General features: G+C 41.2%; 1 protein-coding gene and 1 long non-coding RNA gene across 2 annotated transcripts in view; one reads left to right on the forward strand and one right to left on the reverse strand.

The window, feature by feature from the left end:
- Positions 1-19,040: 19,040 nt before the first annotated feature.
- On the reverse strand, positions 19,041-21,083 carry LOC120321727. The gene is made up of 2 exons (XR_005561437.2): positions 19,988-21,083; positions 19,041-19,356 (listed from the first exon to the last, which is right to left on the reverse strand). It is a non-coding gene; the product is annotated as an uncharacterized LOC120321727 (long non-coding RNA).
- A 112-nt stretch (positions 21,084-21,195) lies between these two features.
- Positions 21,196-23,898, forward strand: part of LOC6537679 (mushroom body large-type Kenyon cell-specific protein 1) — a 68,264-nt gene continuing 65,561 nt past the window's right edge. The window contains exon 1 of the mRNA XM_002098188.4: positions 21,196-21,920. The gene's annotated coding sequence lies outside the window, so the exon portion shown is untranslated. The remainder of the gene's footprint in view (positions 21,921-23,898) is intronic.

Genomic DNA, 23,898 nt, shown 5'->3' on the forward strand with positions numbered 1-23,898 from the left:
GCTCTGATTTTCAATTAAATTTGTTTGGACCGTTGTTGGCCACTTAGTTGTTTGGTTCCTGCCAACGGTTTTGCATAAATGTCGGACAAACAAATATATGTTTGTATAAATGCATAAATATAAATGCCTATTTGTTGTCCCCAATCAGAATACTGAAAACTGTGCCCTGGCCTGGTCTTTTCCGTTCGCACTTGGCCTGTGCCTGTTAATTTGTGACAGTTATTGTTGCTGTTTTGATTGACAGATTGCCACAGTTTGCCACCGCACAGTTAGGCCTCTAAATGCAGCGACTCGGCCAGATTGATTAAATCTTTTGTCTGCTAAATGGTTCTCTAACAGTGCTCAACAAATTGCATATTGAGAAATCAAGTGTCAACAGCGGCGCACAAGCAGAGTGTTTTGATGAAAGGTGTCAGCGATGGGGTAATTTGCTAAAGATTTCCTCAGATTTTCTGACGGGAAATGAGCAGCGATCGCACTGGGAAAATTAAGTCCAGTTTTAATTACGCCTTCAGTTATTTTCTCAGTTATTAGTTGCTATTCAGGCTCATAAATGCGGGATAAGTACACTTTTGTGAGAATACAATGCAATCGAATTGAAGAAATCAAAAAATATATGTTACAAGTACCATTTAACGTTGAAGAGTCGTCTGTCTTTAACCACACTTTCCGCCCTCCATTTTTCGATTTCCTCCGATTGACTGACCACAATCGATTTTCCTCCCCCTCCACAATGCAACTCGCCAACATCTTTGGTCCTCATTGAACATTCATTCGAATCGACAACTGCCAGAGTGCTGAAAACTCCAAAGTGCGAGTATCTGCAAATCGAAGCAGAAAAAAACAATGAAAAATGAAAAAAGAAACCAAACGAAAACTTCAATTGCGGCACTTTGCTGCTCAATGTTTTGGGCCAAAACGTTGCCAATTCTTCTTAACGTTGTTGCAGTTACACGGCATTGTTGCTGTTGCCTCTCAGCGTTGTTGTTATAAATTTTGTTCAAGTACGTCAAGTTCGATTGCGTTCTTTACCTTGAAATCTTGTTTTCCATCCGTTGTTAAGTTTGCAGTTTTTTTTTTTTTTTTGTTTGTGCTCACTCGTTTTTGCCGTATTCTTGTTGTTTTTGCAGTGCAGCTGCAAAAGATTTTTGCATGCTGAGTACATATACATATACATATATATATATGTATATCCATGTACCCCATCCACCCCAACGTCCCACTGCCTAATATTTTATTTATGCATTTTCTATATTTATTGAGCTACAACAACGTCATCAATTGTGCCCGGTTTTTGTTGTTTTATTTTAAATACCCAATTTGCATTTATTTATATGCTGGGGAAGTGGGCTGCTGCGCGGGAGGGGTTGGGGGGTGTGCAATTAATTTGTGCGCTGATAAATTCAATTAAATTGTTGTACTCAGTTTGGTGTGATTTGTTGTTGGCGATTTTCTACTCTTCCTGGTGAATTTGAAAATTCCCAAATTATGTTTTATTATTTACAAATGTCACCAAAATAATTCAAGGGATTAAATCATGTGGGGAAAGGTAATATATATTAATATATTGTGTTATTGTATCTAAGATCATATATCAAGCATGCCTTTAATCTCTTTAGGGTAAAGAGCTCACCGCGTTTAAATGTTTTATTAATTACTTCACAGAAATTAGCAAAAGTAAAATGCGGAAATTGTTGACGCCCCGCACAAAAGCACACACATATTTCTGTATTTCTGAGTAAACGCAACATTACAATTTTTGTGCATGCATTTTCCATTGGCGCTTGCTGGTAACGAAAACCGTCAACCTTGACATCAAAAAAAGCCAGCGCACATTACGTATACGTAATTTTTTCGGGCGCAGTCTGGCAACGCTGACCCGCCCCCCTGGGTGGTGGCCCCTCCCCCAAAAAAAAGCCGAAAATGCAACGCTTGGCTGCATAAGCAAAATGTTGTTGCTGTTGTTGTCGGCTCTACTGCTATTTGCTATTTGCTATTGGCTTTGCTTTGTTATTTCTATTTAGGTTTTAGTTTTGGCTGCGCTTGGCCTCCATTTCGGCATGCATTCATAACGCAAGTCGAGGTTTCCATCGGTTTCCAATTTTGCCATTTGCTATTTGCCATCTGAGCCGCCGCCGCACAGTGGAATTTGATTACCAAATAATACTCTTTTATAATTGAATTTATTTATAATTTTATTTATTTATTTATTTAAATGAAAAATAGGCAAAGAACTGTAAAGCTTTGACATCTATTAGCATTACACAGTATTAATGGATTTTAAAAATTAAAAAAAAAATTTTTTTTTTTTTTTGGAACATAACTTATAAGTTGCACACTTATTCATTGTTTCGGTGTTGAAAGTCAGTCCCAAAATGTCGCATACTTACGCTTATATTTGCTTCTTAATGTGTCATTAAACCATTAATAATTTGTAATTAAATTTTCGCATACATACCACTGTGCATCGCATTGCGCCTAAATTTTATAGCACTGCGTTTTGTTTTCGGTGTTTTTTTCTTTCATTTTTTGTGCGCCAATTTTTGTATTTTTTTTTTTTGTATCTCACCGTCTCTGTTTGCTCGTCGCATCAACCTCGAACTTTAGATTTGTTTGCAATGTTTATGAGAGCATAACATTTTGTTTGCTTTTCGCTGTTTTTTATTACTGTCGAGCTACGTGTCGTTCTTTATTTATTTCGGTGTATCTGTTCGCATTTGTTTTTGGCGCGTAGGCTTGGGTGTCCAAGGTGCCATTTGGAATATGGAATATGACTATGGGATATGGCTATGGAATATGGCTGCGGATTCCCTTACATAGTTCAGAGTGATGCATGGCGAATGTGAATCAAATCAAATCCACCGGCAAGCAACATGACTAATGTCGGTCTACTTTGATTAAAAAAAACAATTGTATTGAATTACAATGTCTAGTTATTTGATTTTAAAATATATTCCTTTGTCAAGAATAACATGTAAGGTATCAAATCATGGCCCTTATCTACTTTTCTTCACAATGTTAAGAAGTATGTTTTGTCTTTAAATTTATCCCAGCTCTTTCTTCAAATCTCATTTTGATTTCCTAATATACATTTATAAATAAAGTGGCTTAGATTTGAAGATCTTCCACCTCCTCCTCAATTTTCCGGACTTGCAGCACTTCCACATCGCCTTACCCCATCTATTTGGGCCATTGGCACTTGGTTGGCTGTCACATCAGCAGCAGTGGGAGCAACAGATGCTGCCACTTGGCCCGCGGCAACCGCAACAGTAAGGAAGCCACGCGGCGTTGCAGTTACAGTAACACACATTTGCCATTTGCTGCCACAGGCCGTGATTTCCATTTCCATTTTCATTCGCAACTGCAACTGCAACGTCGTGCTAAGGTCGCTCCTAAGCGAGCCAGGGTCCAAGACAAGTTTATTTGAGTTTTACTGGTATTTTGCTGTTTATTTTCTTTTTTGTTTTTTCGGTTTTAGCCATAGTCATAGCCATAGTCATAGCACATAGCCATAGCCATTGAATTGCACTTGCCCCTGGCTTTGAGTTTGTCTGGCCCGGCTAGTTGGTTAACTTGTTTTTCGGCTTGATAAATGTCCGAATCGTTAGTGTGTTTATGTTATGGCCACTTTATTGCTCTTGACCCTAATGCCAATGCTTTGATATGGCCAAATGGCCTGGCGATCATCAGGCCTTATCAAATCGGACGTCTTTAACTGCAGCTGCGGCTGTTGTTGCTACTCGTAGTGTTGCTCCTGTTGCTCAATTTTTAGACCGGAAATGGGGTGGCCACTTCCGTTAGATTTCACACGGATGTGGGGGGGTAAGTGGGAATATGGAGGAGCAACCAGACCAGACCAGGCCAGACCAAACCAGACCAGTCGTGGCTCCTGTGGCACGGACATGTGGCAGGAAACGTGAATTTATCGCTGCTCAACTCGAGTGCCACTGGAGGGCCACTCGACTCGTACATTTTTCGTGACTCCACTTGTTGCACACACCGAAACACCGAAAGAGCACTAATTTTCGGTTCGTGTGCTCGTTGCTAGCTGTGTGGTGCTGTGCTGTGCTTAGGTTGCCAGCTACAAAATTTTCCGTTTGCATTTTAATAATTGCCACGCTGGGACCGCCAAGTATCCAGAATTGCCAAAGCTGCGGCAATTAGTTAAATGCCAAAGTGCACAACCAATCCTCATTTGCGCCTAGAGAAATCAGTTGATCTAAGTATCGCGCTAGGGTAACTATATGGTTTATATGGTATACATATATGGTATATATTATATTATATGTGGTTAGCAGGGGTCTCGCTGGGCCTCTGGGCTATTTTGCGCACTTAAAACTGGAAGTTGTCCCAATCAAAATAGCCAAATGACCGCGCAACAACAACTACAACAACAACAACAACAAACAACGGTCAACAGTTACAATAACTGGTTCTCCTATTTAGCCAGTGGTTTTGTTTTTCAGCTTTTTTATTGTCGTTATTGTTTTATATCGTTGATTGCCTGCCTGACTTCTGTCTGTCCCTCTGTCTGCCAACTTTTTTGTGTTCGCCAGCCTTGGAGTAGTAGAATTTTTCTAATTTAATAACAATATTTAAGCAGTATGCAAATGTGAGAACATAAACCGAAATAGCTTACGGTGGCTGGAACGCGAGAAGCTATTAGAGTTCAAGTAGAGTCGTGTTTATAATCATTTTACGGTGGTATTAGACGTATCTGATACACACGAGTCGTTAATTAATTGTAATTAAAACTGACTTATTTTTATTGCTGTGCCAATATTCAATTACTCGAAGGTATTTATTTATTTCGTTTGGCGAGTTCATTCAATGTTATTAGTGAGTAGCTATGATGATGACATCCTTCGGCATTGGAGTCCATTCAATTATCAGTTGCCCTGACTTTCTTAACTCAATAACAGCACGCACTGAAAATTCCCAATTTTTTGTTGCTGTTGTTATCATCCATCACATTCCCTGCGATCGGACGACGATCTCTGAAGTTCTGAAGCTCTGATATTTCAGCAGCAGCTGCTGCTGCACACCGCTTGCTGCGTGCAACTTGAGATGCATTAGGAAAGGTCAGTGCCATCGCGTCTCGGTCTGCGTTTCTGTCCCTGTCCCTGTGCCTCAAATGCATCAAAACGCGCTTTTCTTTTCTTTATTATTTGTTTTATTTTCTTTTTTTTTTTTTTTTTACTTTTTTACGCTTTTTTTGTTGGTTGACGTTGCTGCTGCTGCGGCGGCTGTCTATCATGGAAGGTTTTTCGCGGGGGGATAGAACGACGAGCTACGTTTCGCGCTTACTTGCTTTTAATTCTTGCATTGCGTTTCAAGTTGCAGGGCACTCGGGCCCACCAATACAAATAGAGGTCGATTGCTGTGTGTGTGTGTGTGTGGTTAAGTGCAGCTGCAACTGCAACTGCAACGGCGGCAGCAGCAGCAACTGCAGCAGAAGCGACAGCAGCGGCACAAAAAACGCGCAACTCATTTAAAAATGCCAACGTCCATCAACGAGGATCGCCGAAGATGGCAGAATTTGTTGTCGTTTCGCTTTTTTGTCAAATTGTTTTGCTGAATTTTCTTGAGAACTTTTGCATTGTATTGCAGCAAGATCCTCCTTCCTCTTCATTCCACTTTTTTTCCTCCTTCCTTTTTTTTTTTGTTTTTTTTTGTGTGCAGTTTGCTAGAGGGAGATGTCCGAGGAAGTGCAAGTTCCACAACTAAAGACGACAATGAACTGTTTTGTATTGTGTTTGCCGCAGTTCAACTTGGTTTTCGGTGTGGCGGACATTGCTGGTAGAGGGGGTTTTTCCTTCTCCGATTTCAGCATTGCATAATCCACAAAAATACGCATCAAATCCCAGCGACCTGGACTTATTTCATTAGCCATTTCAATTAAGAGACGACATTCCAAAGAAACGCAGCCAAACAAAATTAGCAAGACGATGGATGGGGCAGTAGGAGGAAAATACTTTTGCATTTCCTAACAGAATTTGCACTAATTGAAATGATGAAATGGTAGAAAAAAATGTAGAAATAATCTAGGAAAAAGTGCGGAAAAAACACTGTAAGCTATGTGGAAAAATATCTGGCGCAAACAAAAATGTAATTTTCATATTTCGCTTTAGTCTGTGACTAAGTAAAATTTTAATTCAATTTATGGCAATTAACAGAAACGCTTTTCGCAACTTAAGCTGCTTCCTTCTCAATCCCTGGACTCTTTGCATTAAGCGCCAGAATGCACGGAAATACCTGAATTCTGGCGCCTCGCTTCCTGACATCAAAACCAACACTTAAGGCACCTGAGGCCCCGATACGTTAACAGCCATTTTTGGCCACAAAACAATGCCCAGGCACACACCACACACCACACACACGCACACCCATTGATGTTAAGTTAAGTGTCCTCCGGGAGAAGAAGATTATTTTGCGGTCTGCAGACAAGTTGGCTCACACATGCTGCACGTGCACTGCAAGAAAACACATAGCTTTAGCCATGTAATCAAGTATTTAATGTTGGTATCATCTTTTAAATAGAAACGCTCTGAAACTATATAAATTTCTTAGTTAAAGGATTGTTAAGCCTAAATGCTAATTAAATTTGTAAAGTCTCCTGCTATGTAAACGATTTGAAATCAAACACAACATTTTCCAGTGCAGGAGTGTGCGACTGACTCTGTGGTTTCTGCGGCAACTCAAAAACTTTTTGGCAGTATTTTCGGTGCAGCCCGGGGCGGCAGTGGCTGTGGCAGGAGTCAAGTGCTGCACAGCATATGCAAACACAAAAGCTTAGGCGCCACACGGGGGCACTTCGGGAATCGGGGCATGGACAGAGGCACAGACACAGGCACCTGTTGCCCATAAGCAGACTAATTTCATTTTACAGACACCGCAGGCTGCAGCAGCAGCAGCAGCAGCAGCAGCAACAGCAACAAAGGCAGTCAAAGTGATTATGGCATCTAAATCGAAAATTGCACAGCACTTTCGGTTTCACCACCACACACAGCACTCACACAATTTGCCGGCTAACTGGTTGGACTGCCACTGCAACAACAGCAACCAGCAACAACTAGAACAACCCACCCACCTGTTGCATTGGGCCAACTGGATTAGAGAGCATCTGCTGCTGCTGCTGCTGCTGCATGCCACATGCCGCATGCTGCACTTGCATACAAATTTCAGCCGCATCATCCGTAGGCTCAGCAGCACACACACTGCACACCCACAAAACAGGGCGATTTAATTGAGTGTTTTTGCTGAATTCAGTTCAGGGTCAATTGTGTGCATTTGGCTTTTAGTCTGGCCAATTTGGCAGGTGCAAAGGGGGATGTGTGTGTGTGTTTGGGTGTTTGTGTGTGTGTGGGGGGCAAAGAGAATTTGTGTGCTGATGATTTATTCATTGCGTATACGTCGTGTGGTCGCTGGTTAGTGGCAACAAGCTAAACAGATTGTCCAAATCAAATTGTTGGCTTAAATGATTATGTGGATTTCTTGTTGTTGAAGGGTGTTTGCATGCAATTAAATGCAGTAGTTAAACTTTAAGTATTGCTATCACTAGCGATAGATACTGGCTTAACATGCAGTAAAACCGCAGATCTTTAGGATTAACTGCAAGATAATTGACATCATAGTCTCAGCATTGCTGTGCAAAAGCTGGCAGGTATTTTTCGGTTCACTTTCCCAGCGAATTAACCATCCCAAGACCCCTTCTCAAGTGCAGCAGGGTTTCCCTGGCAATTATGCGTTCATCTACCTGGTCTCATAATTTTCCCCTCACCCCCAAAAGAACTAACTATTTTTTAGGCTTCGCAACTCTTCTGCTATTCGGTGGGCTTTGTTTTTTTTCGTTTCCCCCTGGCTCTTTCTTCGCCGTGTTCCACTTCTCATTAGCAAAAGGTTTCTTCTTTTGCCACTCAGCTGAGCTTTTTTCTCTGGACTGTTTGGGCTGCTGCTGCTGTGGTTGGTACTGGCACCCCACCCGATTTGGCCTGTTCATTTAATTGCATAGCATTGCATTCCCTCTTCTCCATATAAATACATATATATATATATCTTCCTTCTCTCTCGCCCATGATAGTACGATCTCTTTCGCTCCCACATGCCACCCCATTGCGGTGCAGTTCAGTGCCAAAACAAATTGTGAGAAAAATGCCGAACAACAGAAAATGTGCGTGCTACATAAATTAAAACCTATGCTTCACTGGTCCGCCTAGAACATAAGGTCGAAATACAAAAAAAAAAAAGGAAAAATGGGGGAAGAGGGATGGCGATCGCGTCAGTTGGCTAGAAAGAGAGGAGTGCTGGGGAAAAGAAAGAGAGGGCAGCAGAAGGGCCCGTAGGACCAAACAAAGTTTTTATCGCCGACGATAACTGGCTCACTCTCTTTTTCACTCGGTGGCCGATCTCATATTTTATGTCAAAGTCAACGCTTCGCTTTTTTACCGACACTGCAAGAAATCCTGAGTCAAAAGTTGATAGTTTTCCATATCTGTTTCTTGAGCATACTATAATCATTTGACTTGATTAAGATATTTCTGCTCATTTTATGCCAAAGAAATAACTGCAAGGGTGTATTTCATTAGCTCAAAGACCCTACTAAATCGCGTCCTTTTTCTTGCAGTGTATGCCTGCTTTATCGCTTGGCTTGTTTTGCATTGAATTCGGGTTTAAAATTGTTCTTGTTTTTTGCGCTGCGGCTGCCGCTGCTGCATCGCATATTCGTCAATTTTTTGTAGCTGCTGCAGTTGCTGCTGCTGCAAGTGGCTGCCATCTTGATTATGTTGTAGCTCCCGTTGTTGCTGTTGTTATTACAGTGCAACACGATAATGATGACTGCCGCAATGACGACGATACAGATGATAATGGCGATGATGATGATGATGACGACGATGGCGTGTTTGCTGTAATTTGCGCTACGAAAAACGTTCAAAAATGCAACAACGAACTGCATCAACGGCAGCGGCCACAAAAAATGCGCTCTAAATGAAGGGAATTGAGTTCTGCGATCGTTGACGCTACTGCAGTCGCTGTTGCTGCAGTTGCTGCTGCTGCTTCTGCTGCTGCAGTTGCAGTCGAAGTCGCTGCTGCCGCTGCAGTCGCAGTCAACGCAGCAAAAATAAAGGGCAAAATACGAAAAACCTTGAGGACGGTCAGTAACCGACAACCGCCAGCCCAGTAAAATTTGTATGAGCTGCCAACGAAATATTTCTTTCGCTTTTTTCGTATTTCGTATTAACATACTCTCACCGCAAGTGGGGCATTATCTCTTGGCCAACATCGATTGCGGCCCAAGTGTGTGCCGATTTTTAAAGTTGCCTTGCTACAGTGATTGCTGGTGGCGTTCCATTCAACCAAGTTCAAAAATTTAAATCAATTTGTGTGCGTTGTAAAAATGTTTTTTCAAAGGTTCAAATTATATTCAATTTTATGGAGACAGTTTTTCAGTCAGCTCTATGATATTAAAATCAAGTAGCATAGTTCAAAATAAATTTATACAGATTATATTCATCATGAGTCAGCTATATGATATTCAAATCAAGTATCATAGTTCAGAACATATTCAAAGCAAAGGCTAACAAATAGTATTGAATATTTGTAATATTTTTTTAACGGAGCTAGCACACCTTTTATAATATATTTTTATAGCAGAATCTTTCTACTTTAATAATAGCTATGAGTTTTTTAGTAAAATTAATTTTTTGAAAATCCTTCATATATTTTAGTAGCAGAATATTCCTACTTTAATAATAGTATGAGTAATAATAGTTATGAGTTTTTTAGTAAAATTAATTTTTTGAAAATCCTTCATAAAGTTTTCATGGCCCACTTTATAGAGTATCACTGGCTTCGACCTACATCACCATATGATTTTGCCCTGCTGCAAGTTGGGATATTTATTTTTGGTTGCTCTTTCTGCTGCGTTTTCGTTGGTTTTTTGTTGTGTGTGCTGTGTTTTTTATTATTTTTGTGTTCATCTGTTAAGTTCTGGCGGTGCTGTTATTGTTGTTGTTCCTGTTGTTGTTGTTGCCGTTCTTCATTTACTTTTTATTTTCGTACAGTCAAATTGCGCATTTTTGGCTTTGGGGTGGAGCCGTTTTCCTCGCTGATGCGTCGCTGCCGCCGTCGACGTTGCAGTCGCCTTTGTTGTTGGTTTTTTGGGTGAGGTCGTGGACGTTGCCGGTTTTTAATTCTTTTTTTTTCGAACTGTTTTTTTTTTGTGTATTTTTGCGTCATCAGTGTGGAGGAATCGAGGATGAGACGCAGGGCGAGCCCTGCACTTGAAAACTCAACTGGCGTGTCTTTTTCGGGGGGACTTAAAGGGGGAGGGGGGTTCCTTCGGGGGGAATTTGGTGGATGAAGAGGGGGAGGGGGGTTTGGTCTGGGGACCGACATCAACGTCATCATTGTGGACTTTAAGTGGTTTTGGGTGTGCTTGTCTCGCTTTGCATTCGTCTGTGTGCGCCTTCCATCCATGTATCCGTATCTGCATCTGCATCTGTATCTGCATCCGTATTTGTATCTGCATCTCTCGCAAGCCACTTGCATCGGTGTGCGAATATATCTGGACCCCATGCGGTTAATTTATGCCCGCTTGCAATTTCGGCAGACACTGCCATCCTCGCTCTCCAAAAAAACAAAAAACGAAGGAATAAAATTGCAACAAAAAAGATATATACATATATATTTTTGGTCTAGTACTCCTTTCGTCTTCATCGTTTTTGCTGTTGTTGTTGTTATTTCGGTGCAACCAGTTTCATTTTTAGAACATTGACGAACCGGTTTTTTTGGGACGCGGCTTTCGGCTTTCGATTTTATTTGTTGCCTTCGCCGTTTTTTATTTTTTTTGTTTTGTTTTGCCGGCGCATTAACTGGTTGCCGCTGCATTTCTGTGGCAGTTGATAAATCTTTTTCGGCGCGGCATTGCCGTGTCATAAATTTGCATTGGGCCATGCCATTGGCCCTGACATTTCTAAGGCTTCCTTGGAGCTGCAGCAAAAGCAATTGCAGCAAGAACAACGGCAGCAAATGCAATTAATCACAGCCAAATGCACAGAACAAGCATGCGAAATGACAGACAGAAAAACTGTGATTCGGATTCGGATTTGGATTCAGATGCAGGCAGATGCTGTAGTTATAGTAATTCATACAGTGATCATTGGATAATCATCATTTAGCCTTTAAACTATCAGTGCATTCTAGTAATTTATATGGATTAATATTCTAATATTCTGCTAAGTGGCTACCAATATTTGCTAAGCTTTATAAGATTTCTTTGCTTAACAGTTGCTTTAATTGTATGTCTTCTTAAATAACTTGACATGCATATGAATCAATTAGCTTGCACCCACTGTAAATCATATTTATTTTTGTCCTCCCTTCGATTTCAGCCAACTAATCCACAATACTGACAATATTGGCATTCATTTTCGCCGCACAAACATCTGCAGACATGGGAATGTGACATGAGTCGTCGATGAGAAGGTGCCGATGCAGATCTGCGGCCAGCAATTTGATTGACTCTTTTTTTTTTTTTGCCAGGGCCATATCGAATTTAGCCCGGTCTCCAGAGCAGAGCAAGCCAACCGGAGCAGAGTCACCACTGTCGTTCTCAGGTCTCCAGATCTCAGATGCCAGGGCACCAGCCTCCACCGGCACCATCTCCTGGTCTATCATAAACTGATTATTTTTAACAGAACCATTATCGGCAAACAGGGCTATATGTCGGCAGCCCAGGCAGCGTCTCAAAACCATCTGGCCAACGTAGTTATATTTACCATACCCTCTGATTGATTGGGTATCACGCGGCTTAATTTGTGGCTAAAGCGATTCTACGATCCCCTTTTAGTTTTACAATGTACAGCATAATGAAATGGCACAAAAATACTTCAATTATAAATCAATTACAATTAGTGATAATAATTTCCATATTACCCTTTACCCAGTAGTTTACATTGAAGTAAGAGTATTTATTAGCCAGACTCAACGCATCTGCCCTTTGGAATCTTATTTTTTTTTTTGTCGCTGACTTTGCCCTCCGACTGTCTGAGTGTGTTGGTGTAATTTGATTTTCTGAAAAGTTTCCGATTTCTAGTAAATTTTTCGCACAGCTGAAGAAACGTCTAGGGCTCGTCGGGGTTTTTGTGGTTAATTTCTTTTTTAAATCGTTTTCACAGGCGGTCGGCGGCAGGCGACAGTGGGGCGCGGTATATGGATATATGGGTTTTGGGGCAGGGATTTCAGATTCGACTTGGGTACTTGGTATGGCTGAGTGGCTTATCAAAAGCCGGGCACAGCTGTTGCCAGCGGTTCGGGGCGGTTCAAAGTCCCTGGAGCGGCTGTATCTGGTATTCGGTATCTCACAGAGTTTACTTGTGTGTACGAGGCGCTCGTACTATGTATGTATGTATGCATGACTCAAAATTGAAATTCAAAACGAACTTGACAAAATTAAAAGAAAGAAGCTCCATTCATGCACGCACACTCGTTCGGGGAGCGAGTAAACAGTGCACAATGTACACACGCATGAAGTGACAGACTGTTGGTTCGTCCCTCATTTAGTCATTCAGTCAGTCAGTCAGTCCGCCATTGAGTCAGTCTGTCAGTCTGGCATTTCGTCAGTGCGTCAGTTAGCCAGCGCCCTCAATGCACGCTTTATGCAGCAGCGGCGATGACAACAACATGAACAGAAGCGGAGACAGAAGCAAACTCAGCCAAAAAGTTCATTGAACCTGGCCCAGTGCGAATTCGGTTGTCGTAGGTTAGGGACGCCACAGTACGGTACGGTGCGGTACGGTACTGTATGACCGACCCACCGACCGACCGACTGAATACACTGAATATAAGGCAACAGCAACAACACCAGAAGCAGCAGCGACGACATCGTCAACGTTGACGCTTCGCAAATACAGTGAAAAGTCGGGTTAAAAAAACCTTTCCCAAGTCAAGAAAAACAATAAATGAAAATATAAAAAAAAATTTTTAAAATAATAATATATATGAAAAGTGATAGGGTAAAGCATAAAAATATAATTAAACATCTAGAAATGATGTTTATCATTACGAACTGTTTGTTTACCTAGATTTCTTAGGTTTAATAATGGTTTGGGAGCTTTTTAATACGATATATGGTTATATGGCATCATGTTAAATATTGCTCCTTCAAAAGTTTAGAGGCTTCACTGTACTTAGCCGCTTTTGCCGCTGCCAAGTGTGACGAAAAACATACAAAACAAAGTACACAAAAAAAAAGAGGCGAAATAAGCGAGACAAGAACAACGATGCGAGCCACAAAAAGCGTATTCAAAATAATAATAAAAATCGGTTTGCTCGGTTCGTTCGGTTCACATCCATGGAGTGGAGTTCTCCCAGATGGAGAACCAGAACCAGAAAGTGGAGGTTGGAGGTGGTGGAGGTTCCAGGGGGATGGCGAAAGGGCAGGAGCGGATTTGACCGCTCTGGGTTGTCTGTTGCGTTGGTCATGGACGCCAATTCGCATTTGTGAATCATGTGTCGCGATAAAGAAATGCTCGTAATATCAAATGGGGAGCGGTAGATATACATATATATATATACAATATACCATATACGAACTGGGATGGCAAAGAATCACAAGCCACGAAAATTTCTTCTTTTTCTCCGGCATTTGGCCATCGAGTAATGAGGTTTTTGAACCCGTTGGCTGCCCTTTTTTTTATGTGGTTGAAGGAAGGGACCCAAGCCCAAACCCATAATCAGTATTTCAGTATTTACTCCCCCGTTTGTGCACTTTTGGTCAAATGCTTCGATTGACAAGGCAAAGACCAAAATGAGTTCAGCTCGGTAGCTCAGAAGTGGGCTGCATCGGTGGGTGGTGCTGGGTCGTAATTGTTGTAGTAATATTGCCGGTTTTATTGGGTTAGCCAGCCATTGAGAGCGCAGCGGTAATTGCCGGAGGAAATTGCGGGTATTTGCTCATATGCGTGGATTTTTGTCGTTTCTTTTTTGGTTTTTTTTTGACAGTGAGTAAACAATGGGGTTGCTTGCCAAAGGGGAGAGGGCATTTGAAGTGAAAAGCCAATGAAGCTTTTTCGGGGTTGCAGACCAGATAAGGATTTTTAGCACGCTCATTAAGCGTTAGAAAGTAATCCAATATTATGTATCTAATTTTATGTTCAATATATAATGGACATGGCATTCAATTTGACTTGCCTAATTCGGATAAAAATAGATTCATGTTTCTATCACATTAAATTAAAGATACGCGTTATACATATAGACGTTCATTTGGCGCTCATACTAAATATTCTTCATCCAGCGATAGATTCTATTGCAAATATGCCTATTAAATTCCCATCTCATTAATGCTCAGTACACACTAAATTGCCGCATTTCAATGCGCATCACACATGCAATTTAAGAGCACATACAAGTTCAGTGGCCACTCACACACACAAGCCACGTGGCGCACATGGCGTATGCGTAATTTGTAATTGAATTGTTTGCATATATGCCTGCTGACTGCTAGAAACACTTTCGCTTTCGACTTCATTGATATCAATGACTAAACATCTAAAATTGGCAGTCCCCCCGAAAGGCGGCGAGTTTGCCCAGCAGCAACAGCAACAATATCCACTGCAAATTCTGTGTGAACACGTGTCGGTGTATATCCCATGTTATAGTGTGTGTGTGTGTGTCTGTGTGCTTGTGTTTGTGAGTGTGTGTGTGTGCTGTGTTTGACTATGTGTTTCTGTGGTTGTTCGAGCCGCAGGCGCTTCGGCAGTTGTTGCATTCATCTGTGCGGCATTTGGCAGGAAGCCAAATAAAATGTAGAGATTTGACCTTACACACACGGCCCGTAGGTGTAGCTGTGTGTGTGGCACAACAACAACAACAACAGCTTATCGGCCCAAATGTTTGAATGGTTTCCGCGTGGATGCTGCTGCGTCCATTAGAAAGGCATTTGCAACCGATGTTGTTGCTGCTGCTGCTCCTGTTCGTTGACATTGACATTGGCCAAATGGCAATTTGTGCGTGTGTTTGCCTCCCCCTTTTCCCCTTTTCCCCCTTTCATGTGTGTGTGTGTGCAAATTGAAAATCTAATTTTAAATTTAGACCACAACATCTGTATCAGTGGGTAAAGTTCAGGGTGACAATATAAACGAGCCCATCACTGACCTACAATGTTTAGGAAATGGCTGCTGTAAATGCCAATTCCGCAATAAAGTGAACTAATTATGGCTTATTATGATTATGATTATTTAATATTCAATTATGATTATTTTATACTTTATCTTGTATAACCAGACATGAATGCAATTCTTGGTACAAGAACAATGTGTTAGCGGCAAGTAATGGTTATTTAATAAAAAACCCATAGAAAAGCTATTTATATGCAAATTTACCAAGAAAAGCGTGGGATACAAATGCTAATACAAGCCGTAGCTACTCTGTTCTGTATCTTGCAACCAGTTTATATTTGGAAATAAAACTGCTAGATTATAAGCATTCTTAATATTTTAAGTATGACACAGTTTAAATATTGGCCAGCTTAAAATGTAGAAGCTAAGACTTAAGTGCACTATTTTAAGTTGGGGGCTGGAACGGGAGGACTCTTGGCCTTATCGGGCAAAAAATAACAATTGGCTGTGGGCATTATCTTATCGTGGCACTTAATCTCGGCAAGTAGAGTACTTCACTTTCTTGACACAGCGAAATGAAAGCGAATCATGAACAGAATATGACAATAACAGCAACAACAAGCAGAGGCGGCTGGCTGAGACGCACAATGAACGTCGTCAACAAATCGAAAAGAAAAGAAAAGCAAAAGGAAAAAGCAAAAGAAACATTTAAAATATTTATATGTGTGCACTGTGCCTGACCAAGGCCAAGCAATTTTGTATTGCTCTCGAGTTCCTTGGCCTCAGCAGCAGCAGCAGCAGCAACTGCAGCAGCAACTGCAGCAACAACTGCTGCAGCAACAACAGCAGCAGCAGCAGCAATCACTGTGAGCTTTTCGATTGTTGTTGTCGCCGATTCTTGGTCATTGGCTTGCCGCTGGGCGGCTGTCAGTTTTTCCCAGTTTACTTTTGCTTATTTGCTGAATTCATTGCTTTTGGGGGTTTATTTATTTTGGTTGGCTCTTCTCATTTACTCTTACGCGGCAGTGCGAATGCCACATGAGGTCATGCCACACACACTCACACACACACACTTACAGCTGGAGGAAATCGAATTGGGAAAAGCAGATTGAACGGCCAAAAGTAATTGCGGCTTATAAAATATAATTAAAAATATATTATGCTATTATTAATGCACGGTAACACAGCTTATTTGCTTTATCAGCAGAATGTAAAAAAAAAGGCACTCGTTAATCGGCATGCAAATTAATTTATTTTTGCATTAATCTTTGCCTTGGCGGGCTCGCCTTTGTGAGCAGGGCTTTAACGACTGCTGGCTAAAATTAACAAGTGCAAATAAAAAGAGGGGGCATATTTAAATAAACAATCAGCAGGAAGGCAGCAAAGTGAATCAGCATTGTTATTTGCATTATTATTTCGAGCATTTCCTATCGCCCGATCTTGATCCCTTGGGTGCCCCCTCGAAGGCAGCCTCCTGGCATCATCATCCTCCTCCTCGCCTTGATCCTTGTGCACCTCGATCGCTGTGCCCGATTGGCTGTAACCGGATCAAGAGCACATTCTCCAAGCATTTCCACATGTCGCCTAATGTCTTTGGCACTTACTCTTAATGCCGCTTAAACATCTGGCTATTATAACTGATTTATCTTGATTTTCATCTAATTGCGAGTTTAATTTCGCCTCATTATTAATGATGGCCATGTTTTTAGTCCATCGCATCGCATTGCCCACTCAACGAAGTCGTTCCCAAGCTCATTTCATCTACTTCCGCTCCAGAGTTGGCGCTTGGCACTTGGAGCTTGGAGCTTGGCACTTGGCTCAGTTCCGCCAGTTCCGCCAGTTGAAAGTTGCCAGTTGCCAGTTGCCAATTGCCAAACGCCGCCTGTCCTGGCTTAGAACGGATGCAATTGGCTTCCTGCGCGGCACTTTGGCGCTTCTCATTTGGCCCAATCAAATAGTGGACTTGGGCGATGGCCATTTGTATGCCCTTTGAAAAGGTGCCTCAATACTCATATATATTCCCATAATAAAATAAACAAATAATGCAATACATTTTTGCGTAACACTTAACAATAAAATTAATTTTTGTGGAACACTTAATTATAAAAATAACATTCGAAACTGATTGTGTTTTTCTGAAAAGCTAAGTTCTTATCAACTTAGCCGTTTGAATGCGCAGGAATTAAACAAAATCATCAACAGTTTCTGGAACGCCTTCGGATTTCAGAGTTCTTCCTTAGTTAGGTTCATTTTAATTACAATTTTAAAGAATTTCATGAAATAAGAAAATAATTTCAATGAAAATGAATACAATTTGTACATAAATTACCTTTCCTTAAAGGCTATTTATTCTTTCAGCAAATTCTAAATGAAATAAAAACGCCATGACGAAATGCTTTAATTTAAAGAGCATAGCAGCCATCATGGTAACTTTGCGAATACCTTCCTATCTGGCAGAATATGAGGAAATGCATAATTTTGTTGGAAAAACGCACTTGAAGATTGTTCATTAATCGAGCCGAAGAGTCTGGGCGTCCGGACCCTTAAACCCTCGGGCAGTCGACCCACTCCTGCCCTTCTTCCTGTTTTACAGCCCGAGCAGAGAGTATCTTCAAGATGCACAAAAATGCATTCTTTGTACTCGAGCTGCAGTGGTGTGCGTAATGCAACTGGGAGTGTGAGTGCGTGTGTGTGTGTGAGTGTGTGTGTGTGTGTGAGTGTCTGTGTTTGCACCCCTTTGGCTGTTTGCATTGCGTCAGGCCGTTGCATTTTAATTTTAGAATATATTTTTGGGTCTGGATTGCAGTTCAACTCGGCTTGCAGCTCAGCTTTCAATGCCCGTGCATACCGTGCGTTTCATTATAGACTGCACATGTGTGTGTGAGTGTCTCTATGTGTGTGTGTGTGTGTGTGAGTATGTGTGCGTTTTGCCTGCTGCATTTTTCATTATGCAAAAATTGCATACCATTTTTTTTTGGGGAACTTTTTTCCGATTTTTGTTTGCTTTTTTCGAAATGCATTCAACACAAATTGCACGTTTTGGTTCGTGCATCTTTTGTGTACAGAATGCAATTGCATTTGGGGTGGATTTTTCAGCTTTGCAGTATCTCTTCCCCCCTCGAACACCCCCCTTTTCCAGCGCTTTTCGCTGACATTTTCGGGGGTTTTTGTCGCATTTGCTTACGTGGTTTTAATTTTAATTGCTTGGTTCGTCATTCAAGCATTTTTTTTTTCATATTTTCCATATTTCAGCTGGGACTCTGCTGCACTTTTTCCTTTCGACAAGTTCGGGTCGTGTGCATGTTGTCGCCGATTTTATCTTTTGTAAATACAGCAATTATATGTGTTCCTTGATGGCGACATTATGTTTTGAAGTTCTGCTTTTTTATTCGGCTGCTCCTTGTTTTTGGTGATTTTTTATTTTTATTTTCGGGCATACTTGTGCCGAGTGCTTGAGTGGTTGAGAGGCGGACGGCGACTTCAGTTCCACAGCGGATGTGGGCATCCAACTTCAGGGCTTCAAGCTCAAAGGATAATTATGCAAGAGCGTATTTTGGTACTTTTTCTGATTCACCGGAAGATGCAATTTAAAGCGGGCTGCAAGTCCTTGAGAGTTTTTTGTTTCTCATCAAGTGATTATCGTCGTATTTTGGCATGAAATCATATTCTATTTTTATTGCTCCTTGATAAGATCCTTCTTAAATAAAACTACAATTTTTTGTTATAGATTTTCAATGTTACATAAGCTTAGGTAACAATTTTCCCACCCCAAATGTCAGATCTGTGCAAACAGCTTCAAGGTCATTTGTGAGCGCAATTAAATGCACAAATATTTCGCTTATTAGAATAGCATTTGAAAAAATAGCAATTCTGCTATAAGCACATAAAAACCAAAACAAATTACAAAGCAACAAAACCAACTAAACAATTACTATTTTTATTATACACGAATTTTGTTTCTTTCATTTACAATCATGCAAACACAAACAGCACAACAAAAACAACAAAAAAAAAGGCGGCACAAAAATTACAACGAAATTTTCGCATTAATTGAGGGACCTTGAAACCAGTCACGACTCAAAATTCTGGCAGAGACCAGGGGCCAGGCCCAGAGTAGCACCCCCACCCCCCCATAGACTCCAAGTAGCTGCCCCTCCACCGCCCACATCTCGTTCTCCAGCGGTCCGGTCCAAAAGTTGTTCCAGTCAACGCCAACGCCAAGTCAACGCCGAAAAAACTGCACAAAAAATAAGGAAAATAATAACAATAAAACTACAAATATTTTCGTCTACAATGACATGCAATTGAGTCGCTGCAAGTCGACGCGAATTGCACTCTGTTCTCAGTCTGTCATTTGCTCAGTTGGTCAGTCAGTCACTCACTCAGTCAGCTCGTCAGTTCGTCAGTTTACCAGTCCGTCAGTTACCCAGTTGGTCAGTCGCCAAGGTGCGCAATCAGTTCCTCGTTGAGGCTTTTGGGTAATAAGAGTTACTCACTCAGTTTCTCAGTTTCAGTCAGTCAATTGGTAATTGGTAATTTTGGGCTTCTCAGGCGACTTAGTCAGGCTTTATTAAAGGCGATTATCTTAAAAATGTCTTGCCATAATTACTTAAATATAAAGTCTTGAAGTTCTTACCAATAATAACTGGTATATATATAGAATTTGACAAGTATTTGTATAATAATTTTGATAACTCCAATATATGGAAAGTCTATAAAATATATACAGCTCAACAAAGGTATTTGGGTTATAGAACTGATACGATTGTTTACTGAAAATGAGCTGTCTACTTGTACGACCCTCGAGTAGTGCGCTGCAATGTTTCCTGGAAAACTGCAGTGCTTATCTGGTAACTATTTTTAATTACCCAATTATCGATCGCTCAATCTTTGGAGGTCACCATCTAAGGATCCTTTGGCGACTTTCTCACAAGAATCGCCACTCCTCAAAGTGAAAACCCAAGTGAATAATTTGAATACCCAGTACGCGCACTCGACAATCGCACCGAAAAAAGAAAAAAAAACGCGAAAACAACAAAAGCTCGAAACCAAAATAAAAAAAAACTTAAAAAGTGCATGTGCAACGGTAGGCGACGTATTCCTCCCGCCGATTTCCGCACCCCGCAGACCCCGCACGCCGCCCGAGAAGACCCACCGATGTGGGAAGTGGATGTGGAATATATAGACGTATAGCCGGCTCGGATCGGTTCGCTTCGTCGCTGGCCGCCAGTTGCATTTCGAGCGGTGAGTGAGCGCCTCCAGTGCCGAACGCTGGCGATTCGGACGCGGACCTAAAAACTCGAAAACCCACCAAAAACTGAGGCTGAACGGCACAGCGAAAAAAAAAAACTACAAATAAATGCAAACACCACTACTGGCGGCGAGTCGTTGCAAATTTTTACAAACTCGAGAACAAAATGCTGGTTGAATAAAAAAAATGTGTGTGAAATTCTCAGAGAGCGTGCATTATGCATCTATGTATATGTGTGTGTATGTGTGACTCCATCTGTGTGTGAGTCTCTGTGTGTGTGTGTGTGCAATTAAAAATTGCACTGTACTTGCTCTTGGCCTTTCCAGCGGCGACTTGAGCGAAAAATCCAGCGCTCTCTGAGCCACCATTTTCTTTTTCTTCGCCTTTTTTTCCAACGTCTAGCTTCTAGCTTCTAGCTTCTTGCTGCTGGCTGCCTGGCCTGGCTCTCTGTTAACCAATTTCGCTTTTAGCCTTTTTTTACCGGCTGCCATGAATGAAGGCACCCATACAGTTGCACACACAAGCCGGCTAACTCGCGCTCTCTCAGCCGTACTCACTCTCTCTCTCTCTCACTCGCTGACTGAGCTCATTGAGTGAGTTGTGCGAATGCACTTTTGGGGCGAGTGGAAATGGGCGCTTGCATGTGTGCGTGAGTGCATCCGCTCGGCGAACGCGACTGCAGCGGTCTGCTCAGCTGTGGCAGGCTGGCTTTAGCTTCATTGTCCGTCAGCTCGAGCGGTTCGCTTCGGTCCCGGCCCCGCTGATTTGGATTTGGATTCGGATTCTCGGATTCTCGGTTTCTCGACTTCTCGGCTTCTCGGCTTCTCGACTTCTCGGATACTCGGCTACTCGCTTCCTCGGATTCGCGGATACTCCGATAGTGGGATATTCTCGCCAGACTCGGTTTCTCTGCGAGATTCTCCATTCTCCATTCTCCGTTCTCCATTCTCCATTCTCCTCCCTGGCCAGACAGGCGATTCTTGGGCTACGACCGATTTGGGTTCGGATCGAAAGCGGCGTTCGCTGCTGCAGCGCTGCCGGCGTCGCTGCCTGCGCTCTTGCGTATTAGTAACGTCGTTCTGCCAGTGTTGTTGTTGTTCCCGTTCTTGTTGTTGACGCTGGTCGCGGTGTGCGAATTTTTATTTATTTTCTACTCACACACAGACACGCGGAGACACGCACACTAGCACGTGCACACTACCTTTACATGCTTCCTCTTACCGAGCGAAAACCATAATAACAACAACAACTGAGAGAAAAACCTTTTACGTGCGTTTTTCTTATGACAAAAATTTTTTAGTTCACATGCCAGGCCACGAAAAACCAAACAAAAAATTTCAAAAGAAAAAAGAGCTGAAAATGCAAAAGTGCTGTGACAACCACAAATAAATGAATAGTTGGTAACAAAAAAAGTTTAATACATTAAAAACAAATACCACCAACAAAGTCAACGTTTTTACACTACTGCTATAAACAAAAAAACACCACAAATTTTTTACATATTTACATATAAATGAGCTTGTAAATATTGGAACGCTTTGCCACGAAAAGTGAGTAAGAAATCTTTTTTTATTCATTCAATTTATGTACATACATCAGAATGGGGAAAAATTCACGAGCCAGCACTTTTGGGTACTTTGTAAACAATACAAAAAATAATTAAATTATGTCTGTTTCAATTAACTTTTTTGTTATTTTATGAATTATTTAACTCCAAGTAACACAGTAGCCCTACACTTTACTGAATGTTTCGCACTGAAATGCTTGCTGATTATCTTCAGTGTAGATATTTTCTTATCAATACAGCTCAGGTATTTTCTGGGATTTCCCTGAATCAAGAAGCTCCATTTGCAATATAATCATAGCAACTAATTTTTCTGGAACTAAGTATCTATCTATTACAATTTAAACTGCATGAGTTTACACATAACATTTTCGAAATTTTCCCAACTACAATATTAAGTCAACTAGTATTATTATTAACAAAAAAATTGATATGCCGGATCATGCATTTTCCAATTATTATGGGATCGGTTCTGCTGACTAAATCGATGACTCTGAATGCCTGTGAGTAATGATTGCACCGATTTGCTCACTTGAGGCAAGTTCGTTGCTCAAAAGAAATTATAATAGATCATTATAGAGTAGGAAATAAATTGATAAGAATTGAAATGCCCCTTCCCTAAGTTGCTTATTAATACAGAAAGAGGTAATTATAGTCGTGTTACTCAAATGCAAAGCAATTCGCGAAAATCAATCGAATGTTTATGAAAAGCTGAAAAACTTTCCATCGGCTCAAGAAATCAACACAACTGCATTCGGAAGCCCAACAAGTGCCTCTCATGGGTGTAGATACCCCTCCCCCATTCCGCACCCCCCCCTGTAATATTTGCTTTTCCAAACAATATGTCACCTACAATGGACTTGAATGGGTTTTCCTTTATGAGGCACAAAAAAAAATGTAATACGCGGAAATCTTAACGGCCAATTAATGCGCAAATATAAATGTCAACTTGAAATTTATTGAATTTGAATGAAAAATAATATGTATGTATGTACATATAACAATTAAAAAATAAAATAGAGAAAGACAAGTGAAGTGGATGCGAATCAAGTGCGAGAGTATAATAATAACAAGAGAGAACGCTATAGTCGAGTTCCCCGACTATCTGATACCCGTTACTCAGCTAGTGTAAGTGCGAAGGACAGTTTTTGGCGGTTTGTGGGCGTTAGAGTGGGCGTGGCCAAAAGTTTTTTGGCAAATAGATAGAAATTTACAAGACTAATACAAAAATGAAAAAATATCAAAACATTTTTCAAAAGTGTGGGCGTGGCAGCTTTGGGCGGTTTGTGGGCGTTAGAGTGGGCGTGGCCAAAAGTTTTTTAGCAAATAGATAGAAATTTACAAGACTAATACAAATATGAAAAAATATCGAAACATTTTTTAAAAGTGTGGGCGTGGCAGCTTTGGGCGGTTTGTGGGCGTTAGAGTGGGCGTGGCAAAAAATTTTTTTGCAAATCGATAGAAATTTACAAGACCAATACAAAAATGAAAAAATATTAAAACATTTTTCAAAAATGTGGGCGTGGCAGTTTTGGGCGGTTTGTGGGCGTTAGAGTGGGCGTGGCAACCTGAATCGACAAACTTGCGCTGCGTCTATGTCCCTGGAGTCTGTATACTTAATCTCAACTTTCTAGCTTTTGTAGTTCCTGAGATCTCGACGTTCATACGGACAGACGGACAGACGGACAGACGGACAGACGGACGGACAGACGGACATGGCCAGATCGACTCGGCTATTGATCCTGATCAAGAATATATATACTTTATATGGTCGGAAACGCTTCCTTCTGCCTGTTACATACTTTTCAACGAATCTAGTATACCCTTTTACTCTACGAGTAACGGGTATAAAAATTTCTAATTAATGCGCTTCTAATTTCAAGTTGACAGACGGAAAGCGCTGCGCCTGATGTTTTCATTATTATTGTTTTTATATAGATATTTCGCCAAGTGATTCGCTTTGT

Source organism: Drosophila yakuba, chromosome 3R (assembly GCF_016746365.2).
Source record: "Drosophila yakuba strain Tai18E2 chromosome 3R, Prin_Dyak_Tai18E2_2.1, whole genome shotgun sequence".
NCBI lineage: Eukaryota > Metazoa > Arthropoda > Insecta > Diptera > Drosophilidae > Drosophila > Drosophila yakuba.